This window comes from Nannospalax galili, unplaced genomic scaffold (assembly GCF_000622305.1).
Source record: "Nannospalax galili isolate Female #2095 unplaced genomic scaffold, S.galili_v1.0 scaffold451, whole genome shotgun sequence".
Lineage (NCBI taxonomy): Eukaryota > Metazoa > Chordata > Mammalia > Rodentia > Spalacidae > Nannospalax > Nannospalax galili.
The window spans coordinates 3,377,793-3,386,566 of NW_008331662.1; positions in this window are offsets into that span (position 1 = coordinate 3,377,793).

The window sequence follows — 8,774 nt, forward strand, 5'->3', positions numbered from 1 at the left end:
CACCCGGCTAAATAAAACATTTTTAAAAAATAAAATTTAAAATAATTTTTTAGGAGCTGGAGCAATGACTCAGCAGTTAAGAGCACTGGCTGCTCTTGCAGAGGTCCTGAGTTTGATTCCAAGCACCCACATGGTGGCTCACAACTTTCTGTAACTCCAGTTCTGGGAGATCTGATGCCCTCTTCTACCTCTGTGGGCACTGCATGTACGGGTGCACCTACCTACATGCAAGCAGTACACTCATACACACAAAATAAAAATTAAATATTTTAAAAAATAGCTGGGCGTGGTGGCACACACCTTTAATCGCAGCACCTGGGAAGCAGAGGCTGGCGGATCTTTGTGAGTTTGAGGTCAGCCTGGTCTACATAGCAAGTTCCAAGTTCCAGGCCAGCTGGGGCTACAGGGAGGCCCTGTCTCAAAAAGACCAAAAAAAAAAAAAAAAAAAGGACATGCTTTGTATACACAAGGCCCTGGGTTCAATACCTAGTATAACAGAGCAAAAACTAATTTAAAAAGAGGTTCAGAGGGGCTGGAGAGATGGCTCAGTGGTTAGGAGCACTTGGCAGCTAACAATCATTCCTAACTCCAGTTCTGGGGGATCTGATGCCCTCTTTTGGCCTCTGCCAGAATTGCATGCATGGGTGCACTGACAAACATAGGCAAAATAACCACTCATACACATAAAATAAAAATAAATGAAGTCTTTTCTGGATCCATCAAGGACTGTGATCAAGTAAATTTTACCACAGACTGTGGAGTCTAAGACTAACTTACTCTACAGAACATATTTAACATGCAAGATATTAATAGAAAAAGACATTAAAATTCTGTTCTTTCCAAGAGCTGAATCACCCTTCTGGTTGGAGAGAGTATATAATCAGTTCTGAATTGAAAATGCCTCTGGAAACTGCAGGCAAGACTCAAGGTCACATCTTTTTTTCCCAGAGATTTTCAGACTATCAGCACTGTACTGAAAGGAAAATGAGAGGGGGGGAAAGGGGGGTGGATAGAGGGAGAGAGGGAGAGAGAGAGAGAGAATGAGAGAGAGAGAACAAGAAAGAGATTTGAGATGTAGAAACTGAAAGTACATGAATATGAGTTTGGTGTTGCAGAAAAAAGGTTAAGCTATTTTGTTATTTTTACATATGTTTTTAATTTTTTATATTTATTTATTTGGTGTGTATACATGAATGTGTACTACAGTGTATGTGTGAAGGTCAGAGGACAACTTGCAGGAGTCAGTTCCATCCTTCTACTATGTGGTCTTGGGACTTGAACTAGGTCGTCAGGCTTGGTGATAAGATCCTTTACCTGCTGAGCCATTTTGCTGGCCTGCATTAGTTTAGTACAACCAATGGTTCTATTTTTTTTTTTTTTTTTTTTTCCAGGGTCTCCCTAGCCCCATCCCATTCAGGACTAACTACATAGACCATGCTGGCCTCAATCCCACAGAGATCTGCCTGCCTCTGCCTCCTGAGTGCTGGGATTAATGGTATGTGCCACCAGGCCTAGTGTAACAAAAGCTTCTTGGGAATTATTTAAATCTTGCATTTTTATGATTTTGTTTTCATGTTATGTTTTATTTAGTGAGTTGAAAATGCATAAGGAGAATAATCAGTTATATTCCTTTTCTTTAAAATTAATTCCTGGGGCTGGAGAGATGGCTCAGCAGTTAAGAACACTGACTGTTCTTGCAGAAGATCTGGATTCGAATCCCAGCACCCACATGGCAGCTAACAACTGTAACTTCAGTTCCAGGGGATCTGACAGCCTCTTCTGTCCTCCACAGATATTGCATGACACGGGTGCACTTACTTACATGCAGGCATAACACTCATACACATAAAAGAAAAATAATAAAATATTTTAAAATAAAATTAATTCCTGTTAATATTTTGGCATATTTGTTCTCAATCTTTTCTCTTGATCTTGCTACTTCTAATCATATTTCTCCCTCTGTGATTGTCTCCCACTTTGTCTCCACATGACTATTGTTCTTTAAAAGCTACTAAAACAGGCTTTGGATAAAGCCTAGTGCTAGAGTGCTTGACTTGAGTATATAAGGCCCTAGATTCTTGCCTCAGTGCCCCCGACCCCAATTTTATTTTAATTCAAGCATGGTGGACCACGTCTATAATTCCAGAATTTAGGAGGCAGAGACAAGAGGATCACTTCAAGGCCAGCCAGGTTGAGACTCTGTTTTTTAAAAAATAAAATTGGTCAGTCAATCAGAAACGAGATGTGGGTTGGCCAGATGGCTCATCAGGTAAAGGCACTTGCCACCAAGCCTGATGATCTGAGCTCAGTCCTTGAGACTAATACAGTGGAAAAGGGAACCAACTCCTGCTAGCTGTCCTCTGACCTCCCTATGTGTGCCATGGCACATGTAAGCCCACATAGGTACACACACACACACACACACACACACACACACACACAAAATGCAGTTGAAAGATGTCCTAGTTTGTTTTTCATTGCTGTGACAAAACACTCTGACCAATACCAACTCTGGGAGGAAAGGGTTTATTAGGCTTACATCTCCCGGGTCACAGTTCATCAGGGAGCCCAAGGTAGGAACTCAGGGCAGGAACCTGGAGGCAGGAGCTGGAGCACAGGCCATGGAGGAATGCTGCTTACTGGCTTGCTCCCCTGGCCCCTGCTCCGCCTGCTTTCTTATGCAAATAGGCCCACCTGCCCAGGGGTGGCACCACCCACAGTGGGCTGGGCCCTCCCACATCACTCATCAAGAAGATGCCCCTCAGACATGGCCACAGGCCAGTCCAATAGAGGCAATTCTCCAATTGAGGCTCCTTCAACCCAGGTGTATCAAGTTGACACTAAAGCTCTCCAGCACAAAAGATTAGGTTAAAAAGTCTGGAGAGATGGCCCAGAGGTTAAGAGCACTTGCTGTTCTTACAAAGAACCTGGGTTTGGGTCTTAGCACCCACAACCTCCTATTATTCCAGCTCCAGGATAATCCAGTACTTCTGGCCTCCACAGACATCCACACACATATGTAAATATACACACAGAGATATACACACACACATAATTTTAAAAATAGTAAAAGCTGGGCATGGTGATGCACACCTTTAATCCTAGCACTTGGGAGGCAGAGGCAGGTCTTTGTGAGATTGAGGCTAGCCTGGTTTATGTAGCAAGTTCCAGGCTAGCTAGGGGTACAGGAGAGCCTGTCTTAAAAAATCAAAATAGGACTGGAGAGATGGGTCAGCAGTTAAAAACACTGGTTGTTCTTGCAGAAGACCCAGGTTCAAATCCCAACATCCACATGACAGCTAACAACTGTCTGTAACTCCAGTCCCAGGGGACCCGACAGCCTCTTCTGACCTTCGCGGGCATTGCACGACATGGATGCACTTACCTATATGCGGGTAATGCATGAATACACATAAAAATAATAAAATACTAAAACATTTTTTTAATCAAAATAAATAATTTAATTAAATAAAAAATATTAAAAACATACAAGCAATCGAAAAAAAAGCAGATGTGCTAGTACATGGTTGTAATTGCAGCACTTGGAAGGTACAGCAGAGGATCAGGAGTTTAAAAGCTAGCCTCAGCTATATGAGACCCTGCCTCGGAGGTGGGTGAGGAGGTGACAGGGTACAAAACCAGCAAATTAATGCTAATGTCCCTTTTGAACTGTATCCCTCTTTGTTCCCAGAGACAATCACTATTTCAAATTTGATGGGAATCAGTCTATTCTATTTTATTTTTTTTATTTTAATTTTTTTTTTTTTGGTCTTTTTGAGACAGGGTCTCCTTGTAGCCCCAGCTGTCCTGGAACTCACTATATAGACCAGGCTGGCCTTGAACTCACAGAGAACCGCCTGCCTCTGCCTCCTGAGTGCTGGAATTAAAGGCGTGTGCCACCATGCCTGGCTATTTTATATATTTTTATATGTATATAGAAATAAAATAGATCCTCACATCACTTACGTGAAGCTGATCTCACACATGGTGGAACAGTTGTAGAATCCACACACCTGGATGCTGATGTTTAAATTACTCTTTAGGCCAGGCTCAGAGCCCCACTGAAAGTGTATATATATATAACCAACCATTTTTCTTAAGAAAATTGCTTCTGTCCCATAAAGTGGAATGACATACATTCTTAGTCTGCTAAGAACATCATTATTTGCCAATATTTCAACTTGAAATAGTGTAAAGACCACCAAGAGCTTCACTTTGTCTTATCATGGGACAGATGCTGCTTTGTAAGCAAAGACTCTTGGCCTTCATGGAGCCTATGTTCTATTGGGACACAGATAACAAAGAGATGACTAGGTGCCAAGCAATAATAAGTGTGACAAACAGAAGTAAATCAGAGGGAGTCAATCCCCCCAAAATAAAAGGAATTGTTGAGATCAGGCTATGCCCTACTCTGAGTTACTCCATTGTATAAAGCAGTTTTTCAGGCTGTGCTTTGACCTAGAATACTATTGTATAAACAGCTTTTGACTTCATATTGAGGGAGGAAGATGACAGTAGCCCCTTAGTGGACCCAGAAACTGTGCCGTCTGTCAGGCACCACTCATGCATCAAAGACTGATAAATGACTTATTTCTTGGAGTAGAAAGGAAGCCACCCTATATGTTTTGAAACTGTGGGAACATATGAGTGTATTAAAATAATATCAGGGAAACCAGGCCCTAAAACTTACCAGGCATGCTGGACTAAGGAAAGAGTATAACTCCCTCACCTGGACCCCATAAAGTGATGGACACCTAGCACTGCAGTGGCATGGCCCACACCAACCTATCATCTGATACCTGGTGGGAATGCCTGGGTCCATGAGCGATGGCTCTTTGAAGAACATTTGATGTGAATACAGTGAATACTGTGAAACCAGTGTAAGAGGGATCCAGAAAAGATCCTGAGAATTGAGCAAATTTGTTGTTTTTAGTATTATTAATTTTATGAACAGCTATGTGAGAAACACAGATGAACATGCTTGTGTCTTTCTGCAATGTCAGAATTTATTGAATAACAAATTCAATAAAAGACACTAGGTTTGGTGGTTTCGATGACAGCAATTTATCTGTTGAATTATTTCTACCCATCTTGGTAAACTACCCCAGGAAATGCGGGTTCTTTTATTCTAATCTTAATTACTAACATTAGTTCTCCTAGGGTAAGGCTTAGCCTGAAAAACCACTGTTTTAGGGAATAGAGTAGGGCATAGCCTGCTCTCAACAATTCTTTTTAATTTTTGCCAGTGCTGGAATTGAATCCAGTGTCTCATTCATGCTAGGCAAGCACACTAACACTGTGCTACACATCTCCATCTTTTCTGTAGTTTTGGGGTTTTTTTGTTTGTTTTGAGACAGGGTCTCCCTGTAGCCCCAGCTGGCCTGGATTTGCTGCGGAGACCAGGCTGGCCTCGAACTCATAGAGATCTGCCTGCCTCTGCCTCCCCAGTGCTGGGATTAAAGGTGTACACCACCACACCCGGCTGTCTTTTCTGTATTTTTTAAGAGTTTTTTTTTAAAAAAAGATGTATTTATTTATTTTATGTGTATGAGTGTTTCGCCTGCCTATGTGTAAGTGCACCACATGCATATAGGGCCTATGGAGGCCAGATTGAGGGCGCTGAATCCCCTGAAATTGGAGTTGCAGACAACTGTTAGCTGTCATGTGGGTGCTGAGACTTGAACCAGGGTCCTCTGCAAGAGCAGTCAGTGCCCTTAGCCACTGAGCCATCTTTTCAGCACCCCCCCCTTTTTCGGTATATGTTATTTTGAGACAAAGTTTCCCAGTCTGCCTTTTTAAAATTTTAAATTATTTAGTGTGTGTGTGTGTGTGTGTGTGTGTGTGTGTGTGTGCGTGCGCGCACATGATCATGCTACAGTGTGAATGTGGAGATCAGAGGACAGTTTGAGTGTGGTGGTTTGAATGAGAAATGTCTCCTATGGACTCAAGTATTTGAACACTTGATCCCCAGTTGGTGATGCTGTTTGGGGAAGTTATAGAATCTTTAGGGAGTGTAGCCTGCTGAAGGAAGTGTGCCACTGGGGGTAGGCTTTCAAATTTTGTAATTTCACTTCACTTCCAGTTCACTCTGCTTCATGTTTGTGCTTCAAGGTGTGAGTTCTTGGCTTCCTGCTTCTGCCACCATGCCTGCCACTTGCTGCCATGCCTCCCCTTCATGATGGACTCTTATCCTTTTAATAATCCAAAATAAACTCTTCCTTCAATAAGTTGCCTAGGTCATGGTATTTTAGCACAGCAACAGAAATGCAACTGATACATTGAGGAAGTTGGTTCTCTCCTTCCACTGGGTGGATTGGAATCAAACTCAGGTCCTCAGGCTTGGCCACAAGCACCCTTTCCCGCTGAGCCATCTTGACAGCCCCAGACTGGGCCTTAAACTTGCAATCTTTCTGCTTCGGACTCCCAAATATTAATAGCTGGGATTGCAGGCCTGTATCCACAAGACCCAGCTGCATTGTCATATTTGAGGTGATGTTCCTCTTTAGGGTCTTATGGTTCAGGTTCTAACCTAATCCTCTGGGGAGAAAAATAGTAGAATTGGGCACATTGCCTTTCCCAACTACCTGAACAGAAGACAATAAAAGGCCTCAGGAATGTAGTTCAGCAAGTACTTGGTTTGTGATGCTATCAAGGAGGATAGATGTGGCTAGGAGTTGTAGGGTTGAGGCAGAGACCTCAATTCTTAGTACCCTTATCAGATGGCTTATCAGACTTCAGTTCCCAGCACCCTTATCAGATGGCTCACAACTGCCTTGTAAGTCCAGCTCCAGGGGATCTGATGCCCTCTTCTGGTCTTCATGGGCACCCATTCTCACATACAGATAATTTTTTTTTAAATGTAAGTAGTCTTTAAAATATTTCTATGGGGACTGGAGAGATGACTCAACAGTGGTTAAGAGCACTGACTGCTCTTGCAGAGGATCCAGGTTCAATTCCCAGCATTCACATGGTAACTAACAACCATGTATAATTCCAGTTTCGGGGGATCTGACACCCTCTTCTAGCCTCTTCAGGCATCGTATGAATAGGTGCACTGACCTACATGCAGGCAAAATGCACACATAAAATAAATATTAAATAGATAAATAATAAATAATTTAAAAATATTTCTAGGGCCTAGAGAATAATTAGAATAATTTCGTGTATTAGGAGTTTGCCTTTGCTAAACTTGGACTTCCTTCTGGACTTTCTGCCCCTCCACTCCCAGGTCTCTTATACTGCCCAAAGTCATAGCCATTCAGTCTGTTCTGGTGGAACCTAGCAGGCATGAGCCCAGCATTCCTCCCTTCTTTGGGGATCGGCTCGCTTTTCATCTGGAACATTTTATTCCTACCATGGTCGTATGTGAAGCTACCACAAACCCTGCTCTTCAGTCATACCTGATGAGTCTTTGGGTGAAAACATGACCCAAAGTGGGCCAACCTGAATATTTCATGCACTAAGTCCAGCACATGTTGTACTGATCAAGACTAGGTCAGCTCACAAGCTCAGCTGATAAGCACTCATCCACAGGATATGTTTACTTTGGAGCTTAGAAAAAGATTCAGTCTGCTCTAGCGGCAAAGCTGCAAGCAAGGAAGGGGAGCTATTGATAATCCTGTTGCAGTCCTGCCCTGCTGTGAAGGAGGCTGAGACAGCAGAGAGATGCTAAAGATAGTGGAGCTGGCTCTCCTGGCCCCAGACATCTTTGAATTCCATCTATATTCTACTGCAATAATGGATGCTGCCAGCAAATTCCTTCCTGTGCCTAAGCTAATTGTGGGCTTTTTGAGTCTTTTATAATTTTTGCAAAATTCACACAATATATCTTGATTGTGTTTTGATCTCCTTCCCCATCTGCATCCCCCTTACTACTATCCCTTACCCAATTTCATGTACTCTAATATACCTGTGTGTGTGTTTGTGTGTTTATTAAGGCTTATAAAGTCAAATTTGTGTCCCCAAATGTCCTTCGGTGTGGTCAACCGACTGACTCTCCCCCTCCCAGCAGTCACTGGTTGCCAGTACTTCCTCAGGTAGGACTGGGATTTCTTACCGACTTGCCCACATCTTAGGTGTGACTTGTACATGCTGTCACCATTGCTGTGAATTCATATGAGTAAATGATCAGCTGTCTGGAAGACTGTTTCCTTGTGGTCATCCACCACCTCTGGCTCTTAAAATCTTTCTGCCCCCTCCTCTGCAATGACCCCCGAGGCAGAAGTTTACCATAGGTGTCCTACTGAGGGATGAGCACTCTGCAGCCTCTTATTCTCTGCATGTTAGCCAGATGTGGTTCTCTGTGTTAATCACCATCTACTGCATAACGAAGCTTCTCTGCTGAGAGTTGAGAGATGCATTAATCATGGCAGGTCTGGGAAAGCTCCAAGGGGCAGGCAAGGGTCCTGGCTACCTATTGTGTTTCTGTCACAGTACAAATATCTTCCTCCACATTGATCCAAGTTCTAAAATTAAACCCTCAACCCCCTCTCCCTGGTTAAAAAACAAAAAATTCCTCTCTAAAGTCCTAGGAGAAAGTATTTCATTTGGCTACTTGAAGCAGTTCACACTGAGATGCAAACAACACAAAAGCTTTCCTGTGTTGATGATGGGGGAGGCTAGGCATGTACAGGAACAGATAAGAAGCACATACCTTCCAAACTTTGCTGTGAATTTAAACTGTTCTAAAGAATAAAGTCTATTAAAAAGAACAAAAAAGCTTCCCTAGAGCCTTGGCATTGAGATGAATCCATTTTATGACCAAGCAACTCTAT